Here is a 15,456-nt window from a genome sequence, read left to right on the forward strand (position 1 = left end):
AGTGGGAGATTCTAACCCCTGATCTTTCCCACTGTCAATAAGGCAGACTGGCTCTGTGCAACCACTCAAACAGATCCTGGAAATGTAATTTCTGCCCAGTGAACGAATGTGGTTCATCTTATGGAAGACAGTAGACAAGGCTTCTACTGACTGAACTGTCATGGAGAAGTTGTTGAGTCCTTCAAAGTGCCCTTTAAAGTGGGACAGAACGTTTTCAAAAAGCTCCAGGACTACTATACAGCAGTTTGCTGGATGCTATCAGGAACTCTCAAAGACACAGAAGATGTTTGCCCTCCTCTGATATCCATACATATTGATAGAGTAAAACATAGTTGCTACGTCTTCCATGTCTTTTTGATGTAGTCAAGCTCTTATAGGGGCTATAATCAAAAATGTATATTAACGATTGATGATATGACGACTAAAACAATCTCTTGTGATGATGAACAATGAGAATTATAATCCGACTCTACAGTTCCCAGGTTCAGATTGTTGTTTTGGTTTTACGGCCCTCAACTTTACTGTTTTAGTTCACTCTCACCGCTCTCATCAACCTGTTTCCTGCTGCAACAGGCAGCCATAGATTGTATAAGAAGTGATTGCAGTCACCGTAATGTTACCCCTTGGTTTGTGGACTACGGGTTTGAAGCCTCGAGTTTGGCATTTTGGCCGTCGCCATTCACCTGTATTCTATCATGTTGTATTACTGAGGTAATAAATCAAGTGAGAAGTAGTATCATTTTCTCATAGACTTCTATACATCAGACTTCTATTTGCAACCAGAGGAGTCGCCCCCTGCTGGCTGTTAGAAAGAATGCAAGTTTAAGGCACTTTCCACATTGGCTTCACTTTTCAGAACCGGAGGTTGCCGCCTGTTTTTTGCTGAGAAAACTTTGATAACCTGACTGTACCAAAGAGAGGCAAAATTAGCATATAGCTGGTGAACATATAGTGGAGCATTTAACAACTAACCGAGTCAGATATTTCCCTCAGGTGGAGATCAAAACCGAGCAAAAGAGAGTGAATATTAGACTTCAAATGAATGCTAATGTTGCTCCGTATATATATATATATGTATGTTGGATGTTGAAACAGGCAATTGTTTGCAAGTTCGCCATATAAACTTAGGAGGTGGTAAAACTGTAAGTCAGTGTTGTCTTCACAGCTTGTTTCGGATGCCCGCAAGTGCAAGTCTCACCTTTCTCCAGGACTGAGCTGTAGAGGTGTCAGCATGCTCAAAAACGAACTAGTTCATCTGACGTCGGAGAGATGTGGGAGGAAGGGGGGTTTCAGACGCTTTTCAAACATCCAGCAAACACTTTGTTTGAAGCATACTGAAGTTATTTTCATCAAAGTTGTACAACTATGAGAAAGAAAGAACCTCGTTGTGAGGTGAATGTTGAAACTGGTGGATAGATTGGTCTTTGGATGGACAGATCCACCAGCCCACAACTCTAGATGTACGCTAAAGCAATAATGGCCGAATCCATCTCTGCCTGTCTGAAGATAAAGTCTTTTAAACCAAATTCAGCTGTTTGCCGACCTTTCAACAGTTTCCCTGGCAACGAAATCAATTTTTGAACTGTGCAGGATGTGACTGTCCGCGGCCTGCCAAAGAAGAGAATAAAGTGGGAGCGAAATGTTTGTGGGTGTTTTGACATTTTGGTCATGAGCCTGTAAACAAGGTGTATCAAAGTTTTCACATGGAAAGTGTGGAAAGTTTTGACGTATTAAAGGATTTTACAACTCAAACTGGACTCTCTCTCTGCGGGCGAGACTGATCGTATTAGCGCTCAGTGCTGTCTGTCATAGCTAGAATTGATGGTGATGGTTTCACTTCCAGATCTTGGCCTTTCACTCTCTTTGGCAGGTGGAAGTGGAAAATACTGCTTTCTGAAAAATGTGACAGACACTGAAAATAATGCTCATTTTGGGTATAAACTTTTCCTTTCAACAGTACATTGGAGGGTTGGCAACACTATGTTTTTTTGAATGCCAAACACTGAATATCTTTGTCTTAACTGGATTTGAAGCATTTTGGCGTTTAGCCTTCTGAATGGAAATACAGAGTCAAACAGCCAGGCATTTTCTCAACACTGAATCGCATTTGACACTTTAGCTGATTAATCTCTGCTATAAAATCCTGTTCAAATAAATTTCTCACACCAGATCTCTATTTATTGTCAATGGGTCAGCTCCAATTTACACTTAAGACAGCTTATATGCTGAAGGACAGAGCATCTTCAGAAGAAGCCTGTTTCTGGACCGTCAATCATTATACTTTAAACCAGCCAGGATGGACAAGAAATCATAAAAGTGCTCAGAATCACCAAAATTGGCACATCTACGGTCTAATCTACTCTGCAAAAATGTTATGTGGCAAAAGGAAAAGTCTCCAAATCAAGTTGGTATTTGATTACATTTTAAGGAATGTATATAATCATGTCCATCCACTGTAAATTTAGTGTCAACTGTGATATGAATTTCCAAATTGAATATTTTTAAATGGATTTTTAAAGATTCCTTGCACAGCTAACATGTCCATAAATGTATTCAGCACACCGTGTGTCCATGTTTGGTTTTGTTCATTTCATGTAGCTCATTTCTTCACAGGCTCCAACAGGCCTTTTTTAAATGGAAGACATGTTGACATGTCACAGTAGGAGAAGCACATGTGCACATGATAATGATTTCTGAATTGTATTTAGCTGGTTCAGCGTCAGGGTCCTGGTATTGTGCATGCTGGCTCACTGTCACGCTCTCATGGCTTACGGGGATAGTCACTGAGCCGTCGTTAATGTTATCAGAAGCACCTGTGCTTTTCCTTCTATACTTGTGCTGTGAAAAAAAAAAACACACACCTGGGTCAATTAACTGAGACCAGGCCTGAGACACACAATTTAGATTTTTGCCTACCTAAACATGATGCATTTAAAGGTCTAATGTTGTAAACAAGTGAGAATTTCATGTCTTTTTTATTATAAAGCAGGTTACATAAATACTCTGTAAGAACTGAAACACTCAATCCATGGAGAAATACACACAGCCTATACTTAGAAACTGTGCCATCACCTGACCTGAAGTAAATATGGACCCAAACTGTTGCCTAGCAATGCAATAACATTGCAATTCCATTGAAATGCACTAAAACGTGTTTCATACAGAGGGTAAGACAGGCATATTCAGGCAGACAGTATGAGGAAAACAAAGTTTTTTTTTTTAACATTACAGCCTGTAAACATGTTCAAGTAGAAACACAAAATACAAGTACGAACCTGAAAATGACCTTTGAGTATAATTCTATTAATCGGCAAGTTGCCATTCAAGTTGTCTTTCTTGCTGCATGTTCTGACTTGATTAATTTAGCCTGGTGCTAAAACATCACTTCATGTAACAGACTCCACCCATGACGCCTTTAAATCAGGCCAAAGAAAATTATATTTCTAAATTGCTCTTTGAACCACGTATGCTTTACTCCTCCTAACTGGCTTTTATAGAAACTTAAGGTTCAATACTTGCAACTGCATTTCACTCTGGTTGCCATATGGGGGCAGCAGTGCACTGTACTGTACATACACAATATTCCCATCAGTCCAACCTTCTCTGGGTAAAAAAAAGGAAAAAAGAAAAGTGTTTGCAAAAATAGCCCAGAGAATAACATCCATCATATACCCTCTTAAAAAACTGATGTGTTTGCACTTAAAATGTTGACCTGCTGGATTGATATCCACTTTTCACAGCACATCAGTTTCATCACCAGCTACATAAAATGTCAAATCTAGCTTCGAGCGAATTTGCAAGAAGGATGTTGCAGCGTTAGACAGTTAAGTGATGCCTGCAAGAGAATTTATATGAGCATGTTTGTATTGGGATCATTTGCAAATTAGTCCTATAGCACTAAAGACGGCCTGAATGCACATGTTTAAGTCTTTGCATGCATTTCCTGCACTGATAAAGCAATACTGGTACAGGAAAAAAGGCAAATATGGAGAGAAGCGAGTCCACTTGGTACCATGTCCTCAGGGAAATCAGTCATCAAATGAGTCATTGACCATGTTTATCTATGGCATGTTTTCATCTAGTTTCGCAACAACTTTGGGTCTCTGCACTTATAACATATCACTTATTCCAAACATGGTGCTGCCAGAAATATAAAATGCATGACTTCCTGTGCACCAGAGGAGTTTAGGAATATAAAAGCTTTTGTGAACTGCCAAGTCTGAGTCATTATTTTCATCGTACCAATCATTACAGAGAATAGTAAAACAGAAATGTGCAGAAATGTTATAAAACTATTACTAATTTAAAGGTAGACAACAACCTTTCCACTTAATGCCAGCAGACAGATAACATCAAAGTGCTGTTTGGCTGCCTGCATTCGATATGTCGAGGCACAACACAAGGTTAGACCTCCTGAAAGTCACGGCTGTAGCCCGCTGTGATCTCCATAGCCGGCGGCATGCGTCACCTGTCCTGGCTGTCACCGGTAACCCTGGCACGTCGCCACGGTGACAGCCTCATTACAGTGATAACTCGTCCGGCTGAAAACATTTCCGTTATGTTTTGTCCTCGTGATGTTATGATGTGCAGTGTTCCAGTGATGACCGTGGGTAGGGGGGGACGAAGGAAGGGGGACACTTCTGCAAACTTTTAACTCCTGAGCTTCAGGCTGTGTGAGATATTTCATCCACGTACGACCTGCAGGCTGGAGAAGGGGCAGAGGGAGCGGTTACCACGGCGACACACCCCAGCAGCCCCGGCTCATGAGCTTCTGTGGTTTATCGCTATGTGGCTGATGCTTATCTAATCCACTCTCCGGTGGCTCACACCTTGACAGCCATTAGGTCATATGGTGTTATATGTGCATACAAAATAACACTTTAAAAAAAGGCTTTTGATAGTGCACTTTAAATGACCTTTGATATTTTATACCTATACAAAAAAAGCATGGCCCACGACCCCATTGACATGGACTCTTATCCCACCCCATGGACACACGTTACTTTAAAGGTCCCATATTGTAAAAAGTGAGATTTTCTTTTTCTTTTATATTATAAAACAGGTTTAAGTGCTATATAAATACTGTTAAACCATGAAAACGCTCAATATATGGAGAAACACACACAGCCCGTATTCAGAAATTGTGCGTTTGAAACAAGCCGTTGGGATTTCTGTCCATTTGTGATGTCACAAATATACAATATTTGGATCATCACAGGGTTTTAATCACACAGTTTAAACATAAACATTCTAAATGTGTCCCAGTTTATTTCCTGTTGCGGTGTATGTACATAACATCAGCTGAGGAAGTAAACATGGACCAAAACTGTTGCCTGGCAACACAATTCCGTTGCCATCCCGTTAAAATGCACTAAAACGGAGCGTTTGATTGGCCTCTCTGAAGAATATGGTGCACCTTGTGTCACTTTTGTTTGCAAAAAAGTAACATGGCGACGGCCAAAATGTCAAACTCGAGGCTTCAAAACAGCAGTCCACAAACCAATTGGTGACGTCACGGCGACTACGTCCACTTCTTCTATACAGTCCATGGGTGCACCTTTACTAAGGCAGTTCTCAAGCCGTCGGCGGTATATTCTAATGAGCCTGCATGTGACATAGGAAGGGGAGTCAAATCTGAATGGCTTGTTGAATCACATGTTTTCTGATCTGGACAGTCCACTAACAACTGACTGGGTTGTCTTATTTCACAGTTTGTGGGTTGGTAGGCGCTCCAGATACCCAAATGTACATGCACAAGCATAAAAAGTCTCCACACTCAACTTTTGGGTTATTATCTCTGTACATGGCACATATTCTTTATACTTTTAACTGCTAACTTTTAAAAATTCCTTGGTCAATATTTTACACTTTCCATCTTCTTCGTTAAAACCCTTTTCATTTTAAAACAGATATATTTGACACAACTCGTCCTGTTTCATCTATTCCGTGGGATGTTTCAGCTTTCTAATTATATTTCAGCAGCGTCTCTCCACACTGCTACAAAATGAGCCTTCTGGATACACCATGACCTGGAAGACTGAGAATCTTCACAGACAATATGATGAAGAGAAACTCTTTTATAAAGGAAATACTGAATATTTTGTTTCATTTTTATATAGTTTTGGTCAAATTTGAAAAAAAAATATTAGCCACTGAAAGTTTGTTTTTTAGTTTTTAGCAAACTTTTCTCAAACAGGATTGAACTGTGTTATTTGTTAGGGTCTATTTTTAGCCGTGGATTGATACACATTTGGTGCTTTAGTGAGTATCTCTGGCAGCAGGACGGTGTGTGTGGGATTTGATTCGAAATAAACTACAGTCATGGAAACTAACAAACAAGTCACCCAGTGTAATGGTACATGTTTACAGGGGCGTTTTTGGACAGGAGGGATCGCCTCCCACCGGCTGCCACTAGACACGAGGCACCTGATTGGATGAACGCTTTCCCTCGTGGGCTGCTGCTCCGAGCTTTCAAACCGGAACCAACATGGCAGCTTGTTTGGAAACATTTTTATGTTAATTATCATGAAAACAGCTCACTGAAATGTGTTTCTGAAAACATTTTATGCGAGAAATAAGCCATGAAGTTTTGTCTTTATTTTAGATCAACAACGGTTAACGGCGGACGCCCCTGATTTGCATAAAGTAGCCTAGACCTCAACTTTATGCAAATGAGGAGCGGTCAACATGACGCCTTGTCTCTCGAATGACGCTAAATCTATCAGACAATACTTGTTAATATTTGTTGTTTATTATGGGCTTTTGTAATGGGATTTTTTGATAGTAAGAAAATAGAGAATATCCCCAGACTTGACACATTTGGTAACACTTCATTTTACAGGTCCGCGAATTTCATGGTAATTAGGTTATCATTTTGAAATTTATTTGGAATTACTTCCAAATTATTAGAAGCGGCTGTGCGCTGCTCTTCGTCAGAGGCGGAAAACCAAAACTAATAGAAGACACTTCTGATCAGGCACAAATCTCTCCATTGTATGACTTATTGTCTACACAAATGTAGCCCGGTAACTAATGTAATCAATCAGGGAGTTTTTAAAGAAATTTCAAATAAGTTATTTGCTAATTATTATCTATTTACCAGCAGACATGGAAATAAAGCATATCAATTAACTTTGTATTCTTTTCCTGGAAATGTATGAAATAAATTACCAGCTATCGGAAAATAGCGGAATATAATTATCAAATAATGTTTATAATAAAGTAATTTTCTATACATTTTGAGGTAAATATTGGCTGTAATTCCAAAGAAATTTCAAATAGGTTACCTGCTAATTATCACCTAATTACCATGTAATTTGCAGATTTGTAAAATGAAGAGTTACCACACATTTTCACCTGGAACTATAAAAAAAAACTTAAACTTTTTAAAACTTAAACGTTTATATTATCATACATTATATTCATCATATACATATGCAATTACATATGCAATTTAACCCATCGTTAAGAGCAGTGGGCCGCTGTGAAGCACCTGGGGAGCAACTTGCAGTTCAGTGTTTCGCTCAAGGACACTTCGACATGCAGACAGTAGGAGCTGGGGATCAAACCGCCAACCTTGCGGTTAAAGGAGTATCACTCTACCCACTGAGCGGTCAACATGACGCCCCGTCTCTCGAATGCTACCAGAATGCATTGCACAGCTGCTTGCATAGACAATGAATGGGAAGCGTGGAAAGGACGGATCCTGTGGACATGTTTTTTTAATAGTTTTTGGACAACAATGGAACTCTATGGTACAGAGTTATAAGATCTATAAGACAATACTTAATTAATAAGTTAATATTCGTTGTTTATTATATGCTTTTTTTTATGGGATTTAGTAAGAAAATAGAGAATATCACCAGACCTGCCACTATTCCACCTGGAATTATCAAACAGTAAATATAACAACCATTCATTTAGGATACCTTACGTAAACACAACACTTTTATCCAAACCACCACAAGTACAGTATGATGAATGAGCATAGTCGGCGTCGGCGGCTCCAGAGGGAATAAAAGCATGAACTCTGAGAGCTTTAGTGCAGCTCTCTACTAACGGAACTGACTGAAATAAGCTCAATAAGCCTGAGCAGAAGATAAAATCACTCTCTAAGCTGAGCTTTCACTCTGAAGGGCTCCAGGAAGGTTATATTAAGAGATTGTGATCTATCTTCCAGCCACCACCACCTTGCATAGTACCAGCGAATCTTTCATCCAGCCATCGCCACCTCATTTACATATACGTTCCCTCCATATGGCCCAAATTAGATGTGTTAATGTCTTTTACTGGGATGCTTATTTGGTTCCCTGAAGTGAAATGGAGCAGTGTGAGTATTTACACCACCACACACGCTGATATATGTGCCAGTCATTGTCATGGAAGCTCTCCTTTCACCAGTTCCCCGTCCTTGAAATTTATAGCACCTCTCAAATGTGTTCACACACGAGTGCTCATGGCCAGCCGGCCGGACGGTCAGACACACTCCCTGTGTGTTTATAGCTCTGTGTGTTATTCATCAGGGTCAAAGTGTCCGTCTCACTTGACTGACATCTGTTTGAGCCAATAATTAATGGCTCAATAATTGATGCGCCCGTCATGTGGGGGAGCAGATTACAGAGAGGTCAGGTCAGTCTGTAACTCATGCTAATGAGAGGTCACCAAACAACCTCCGCAGTATTGGATACTGTACAGTCACTGAGGCGTCCATGAAGTGATGAATATTCACTATTTCATCATTTGAGTTTCTGTTATCTTTAATACAGTAAACACTATTTTGTTTTCAGTTTTCAGGCTGAAAGTTTTCAAGGACTAAAAACCAATGAAAAAGCTTGAATTTAATTAATTTTGTAGTCATTTGTTTTGAGTAATCACACAGTAAATACAACAACCACAGCTGGTGTATGTTTGTATGGTGTCTGGGAAGAAAATTCTGAAAAGAAATAATTTTCTAAAATTAATAATTGGTGCCCAGTAGTTACAAATCATTCACCATTGTTTGTGTTTTCAATACTTTTTTGTTTGTTTGAAATTTCTCAATTATTTCCACAATGAATCATATCAAATCTCTCACTATAAACCACTTGGATTTAAAGTGGCGGTAGGCAGTATATTTTTTGCATCATTGTGCAAGAATTCCATAATAACCTTCCAGCACATTGTAATTCAAGTGTTCTGAGAGATAACTAGACTTCTGCTCCTCCTCATGGCTCTGTTTTCAGGCTTTAAAAATGGGAGACTTTGACCAATCACAGGTCATTTCAGAGAGAGAGCATTCCTATTGGCTGTGCTCCGGTCATGTGACCAATACTTGGCGTTTCTTCATCTCAACCTGATCTAAACATGGCTCCCGCGTCACAAATTTCTTCTCATTTTACAGCTAAACCGTACACTACAAGTTGATTCTGAAAACATCTGAGGATATAAATAAGCATTGCAGTAACAAAATATTGATTCATATTTGATCAGCGCTGCCTAGTTTGACCGTTTGGTCAAAGTGATTGACAGCTGCTCAGAGACGACAGCTGGACAGCAGACCTCAGATCAGCTCTGACTGCTTGTTTTCCTCCGGTCTGTGAAATCTTGCAGATGCCGTTTGGAGCACCGGAGGACACAGAGCCACATGATTTTTTTCAGGTTACCTGTTTCATGTACTACTGTCAGGATATAGTGACCGTTTTATAAAAATAACTTTTTAAAATCCTATTTGCTCCAATCTCGCCTACTTCAGCTTTAATAGCTTTAATTTGACCTTGTTCCTGAAAGCATTTGAGGTGAGGAATAGACATTACAGTAACAAAATCTGCTGCCTAGTTTGAGCTTTTGATCAGAGTTTGCGAGTGATTGACAGCTGCTCAGAGACGGCAGGCTCCAGCTCGGCTCTGATTGGTTGTTTTCTTCCGGTCTGTGAAATCTTGCAGATGCCGTTAGGAGCACCGGAGGAAACAGAGGCACAAGATTTTTTTTCGTATTACCTGTTTCATGCACTACTGTCAGGATGTAGTGACCGTTTTATAAAAATAACTTTTTTTTAATCATATTTGCTCCAATGCTACCCACTGCTGCTTTAACGGACAGACATGTGCGTCTTCTCAGGTAAATCTCTGCCAGAAAGCCAAAAAGTTGAACTCTCCCTTTCCCTGTTTTGTTTCGAAGATGTGAGGATTTACTTGTAACTTGCAAAACACTGACTTCGGTACATTTAGTGTGCAGCATCAGAATCTAAGGGAGATGAACAGTAAAATAGCGAGAATGATTTTCTGTGTCAGCTGCTTAGTGTGAGTCTCAATAACAGGAGAAGGCAATGCTGTCTATATTCATGAGCACTGTGATAAAACAGCCGTCAAACAAGTCCTTGAAATGTTTTGGATTGCTCTCATCCTGTTCATGTACCCCTGTTCTTAAGCGGAGTCCCAGAGTTTTCAAGAGCCAGATGCAAGCCGGCGTCTGACAGCGAGACACTTCACAAGCTGTGTGTTATTAAACTCAATCACACTGACGTACAAATCATGTCTGTTTTTTAGCTGAATTACGGGAAACATAAAAACGTTTGGGTACAGGGAGACATGGAGCACCAATTCAGTTTTGGATTAAAAGCGAATTAGAACTGCGAAGTCTGATTATTTGATTCACATTTAAATGATCATAATCGGCTCACCAAACAAATGAAACCTAGAGGGAACCCTCATTTTAAATTAACTATATTCGATCAATATTTAGCCCTTTTTGTAGCATAAATATTTCAATGTTTCTGTTTTATATTTCATCAAAATGGCACAAACCACTGACAGCCATGGGACCACAAATGAGAATGTTTGAAACTTGGTTCCAGGCAATATGTATTTTATTGTGTGCTGACAACAAAAACAGGTCCTCCAAATTAAACGACAAAACATGTTGTTTGTAACTGCCCTACAGAACAAGTGTTTTCTGATTCAACGCTCACTGTAAATCAGTTTTATGATCTGACAATGTGATGGTGAGAGTTTGGTTAAATGTAGGCACAAATACAAACTTGATTTAGGTTAGGGAAAGAGCAGTGTTTGGGTTGAAATACAAATATAAAGTTAGATTAAAATGACTTTGTCGTTAAGGTTAGGGGACCTCTGTCAACAGGGTTACAGAATTAATTAACTCTGTGGTTAAGGTTAAGGGACAATCGTGGTTAAAAGAGACAAATGTCGACTGTCGGTTGATAATGGGAAACAAACAGTTGTCTCCCACGTTAAAGTCCCACGTTGGGGCTTTATATTTACATCACCTGACTTCCGATTTACTGAATCGAATTACTACGGCCACTAGAGGGCTTTGTCACTTAAACGTAAAACAGCCTATACCTACAAATATGAATGCACTGTAATTCGAGCGACAAACTCTGCGTAGGGAGGAGGTCGGGGTGGACGGGTGGGAGACCGCTGCTCATGGGTCATGAGAGAACAAGAAGTCAACGCTGACTTATTTGTCACACAACTTCCGTAATTAAGTAACGCCACTTTTGTCGTTATTTTAACCCAAACCACGATCTTTTCCTAAACCTAACCACGTTGTTTCCTGTGAAGACGGAAGATTATTTTGAAAAGACTGTATGCATGTTAGAGTGTGGATACCCGACCCAGACAGACAATTATTTACAAATGATGTTCGTGTGCGGATTGGGTTCGGTCTACTTGACATATGGTGGTTTTTAGTAGGGATGCATCGATCTGACTTTTTCAGTCCCGATATCGATAGTATCTGCTCTGATTGGTTGTTTTCTTCCTGTCTGTGAAATCTTGCAGATGCCATTAGGAGCACTGGAGGACACCGGAGGACACAGAGGCACATCATTTCTTTTCAGATTACCTGTCTCATGCACTCCTGTCAGGATATAGTGACCGTTTTCTTAAAATAACTTTTTTTAATTATATTTGCTCCCAACCCACTGCAGCTTTAACAGTTTTGTTTTTGTGATTTTGAAGTTTCAACAATGATGCAGAGTTTGTAAAACCCCTGGAGCGGGGGTGGACTGTGTCCAAATGCATTTTTTTAATACATGAAAGGAGCGTGTTAAATTGCTCTTTAAAGGAAACTAGGAAAAGAAACACATTATGCTTCTTTCTCTCCACCCCCACCCCCCCCCAAAAAAACAACAACCCAGTAACAATCAATCTGCAGCTGATCAGCAACAAGGAGCAAAGCCCTCTCCTTCATAAAGCTTATACAAGAAAACAATGGCCCAGTGTTGGTGACTCCCTCATGTATAATCTGATTTAGTGTTCATGGAACAACATGAACAAATCTACTACAAACACTAATACTTAATCTATTAACCAGAATAGTTCACTGTAGAGGGCAGATCTACACCAGGTGTGTCTCCATCTCCCCTCCCAAGAACAGATCAATCTCATGGTCAAAAGGCGGCAAAGATAACAAAAATGGGGATTTATTAATATTGTATCGTGCCTAACTTTAGTGGATCATAAATTAATCTGCAGATGCTCCGGTTCAAATGAGACCAAACCTTTCTGCGGATGTAAAAAATACCCGGATGTCGTACTGATTTGGAAAAAATCTCCAGTATGCATCAGACCAGTCTACCTCGCCTACTGTATCCCACAATGCAAAGTGATAACAGTCATAGCAGACGTTGACGGACAGCTCTGTGACGTCAGCAACGCTTCCGTTTAAGTGCAAGTATAAGATTTGACTTTGCTATACGTAATATACATTTTAAATTAGTTCAGACTTTGATTCTAACAAACTGTTGTATGGTGTCTCATTAGGTTACCATGGTTACACGTCTCCAACCGGCAAAGAAGCTCTCAGGAAGTGACAACGTAAATTACAGCTCAGTGCGTCCAAAAAGATACATACTACTGTTTATTCACACAAAGGTATGTTGAGTGATAGTCCACATAATCGGGTATGTAGGATTTCGGATGAAGCCTATGCATTAGCCGTACGCGTGTGTGTGTGTGTGTGTGTGTGTGATTGTGTATACTATGTGCATGCATGTGTGTGTGTGTGTGTGTGTGTGTATGTGTGTGTCCTTTAAGTAAGTCTTCAACGTTTTTTTTTCTGAACCTATTTTGGGCTTCAGTGAGTCACTAGAAAAAATTGCCAAGGTGCTCAGAGGGCAGCCGGTGAGCGAACCTTTCAGTGCCTCCCCTCTCGTTAAATCTTTATCTTTTGTTACTGGAGCCTAAAAGCTCTCTGTAAAAACACACAGGACACTAAAACCAGGGCGCTTTTAATGCAGGTGTGCTGTCAAATTCACAAGCGGGGCCATGTTTCCAAAAGATCGCTGCCCGCGAGTGAGGCTTTTTTTGTAAACGTCCGGATAAAGTAAAAATGTCAAAGCCTTAATGGACTGGAATGTTAATTGAGGCATTTATCACGACGTCGAATCGAAGCTTTTACACGGACATGGAAACGGGCTGCCCGGACCTGCATGGCCCCGCCCGGAGTCCCGAGGGCGTTGTCAGAGCAGCTCATGTCGAGTATCTGTTACAAAACGTCCCGCCTGAGTGCTGCGGCCTTTAGGGGCTCCTCTTCTCCACCGTCTGTAAATGAAAAATGAAAAACAACTCAATGTAACTAATGAAAAGCAATGAACTTCTGTCTTGTTACAGTGACAGAAGCACGAAATGATGAATCTGACTGGAAGTTGGCCAACACAAGCAGGTAGCCTGCATATAAATCACCTCGCTATACAGTGGAATGAACAAGAGGGGGTTACAGAAATGAGGACCACACGGCACCTCCATGTATAGGAAGATGTAATCGTCTCTTAATTGATTCCAATAACGCTGTATTTAAAGCTACCATTGCTGTAATTTGGTTTAAACAATCGCTCACTTTCTACTGAGTTGTATGTGTAAATATCCCATTGGGAATTTAAAAGGTTATCTGTTGGCCAGAATTTCAAAAACAGATGTCGACACGCTCTTTAATGTTATTGTGGACTCCTCAGTTCAGTACAGGCCTCCAGTAACGGTCATAAATAACTTTGTCAGACTGTGTTAGTACTTTGTTTTTTACAGGTTTTTAACAGTGTTTGTTGTAATACCAAGCAGATAATAACTTGACAATGTGATGCTTTTATTCTGGCACTGTTTCGGATCACAGGAGCTGCAAATGTCACATAATTATGACTCAAGATCCGTGACAAAAGACTCGCTGGAAAAGAATTTCTTCTTTTTATATTTTAGTATCATAACGAGCTGTGCAGCTTCATCAGGCCTGATGATGATGACACACAGGTTTTGCCCATTAAAAACAAATTAAATGAAAAAGATTCTTTTACTCCAGTTTTAATTTTCCCAGGTTCTTAAAGAGGAAGTATTATGCTTTTGTTTTTTTTCCCTTTCGTACACATGCCGCATCTTTTGCATGCTAAAATCCATTGTTGTCAATGAAAACGCGCAGCAGGCCATCACGTTCCCAAGCACCTACAGTATTTTTCGGGCGCTTATTTTTCGAGTTCAACTTTTCATGTCATCAGATGTTATTTTCAGTCTGCACTTTTGCTGCAGCAGCGGTTGCAAGGAACAGTTAACATTTTTTCAAGTTGATCGAAGAAATATGACGGATTAACAGTCTTTATTTCTGTTAGTCGACTTACCGCAGCCTCTACAGCTGTGTTGACCTCATCTTTGCTTGTTGCCATTTTTGTAGCATTTTCTTTTTTAGCTGTCATTTTTCTGGCTCTGTCACAGAAAAACAGGAAGTCCCCATTCTTACTCCCACACACAAAGCCTCAGTTGTTTTTACTGGGAAAGCAGCCATCAATGAGCACAACAACAGAACTATAATTTGTGGGTTTTCAGCAACATGAATGGAGTTTACATTCTTACATATGTTGGTTATTTTATTAACTGATGTTATTAGCAGTAATTTTAGAATCAATATGTATTAAATGGACTATTTTTAGGCCAAATAAATGTTTCTGCACTTCTCCTCCAGCATTCAATTCCTGGCAATGTATTTAGACCTTCATGTTAGGAAATAAAAATGACAAAATTATGATTTTATGTTTGGCTTATGTTACGCTCCGTAAATGCAACACAGTTGCCAGAAAAACTGTTGGCATTGTACGTTTCTGCAAACCACAGATACGTTGAATGTTGACGTTTTTGTACCAAAAATAGGTTTCATATCAGCCTTGTATCATGCTTGCAGAAATGCACAATGCCAATGTTATGAAATGATTGGTTAGGTTTAGGCAACAAAACAACTTGGTTAAGGTTAGAAAAAACAATAACTTAACTTAGCCTAACAACTAGCATAACAAAGTATCGTAACAACGTAGCATAACAACCATAACAACGTAACTTACATAAATAACAACCACCCTTAGTGGACTTTCTTATGTAACGTTATGTGACATAAAGTCAACGTTGACTTTTGGTTTCACACGGGACACGAACAGCGGTCTCCTGGGTGAAAGTGTTCATTTGATCCATCCACTACCACTCC

The sequence above is a fragment of the Sebastes umbrosus genome, chromosome 11 (assembly GCF_015220745.1).
Source record: "Sebastes umbrosus isolate fSebUmb1 chromosome 11, fSebUmb1.pri, whole genome shotgun sequence".
NCBI classification, from domain to species: Eukaryota; Metazoa; Chordata; class Actinopteri; order Perciformes; family Sebastidae; genus Sebastes; species Sebastes umbrosus.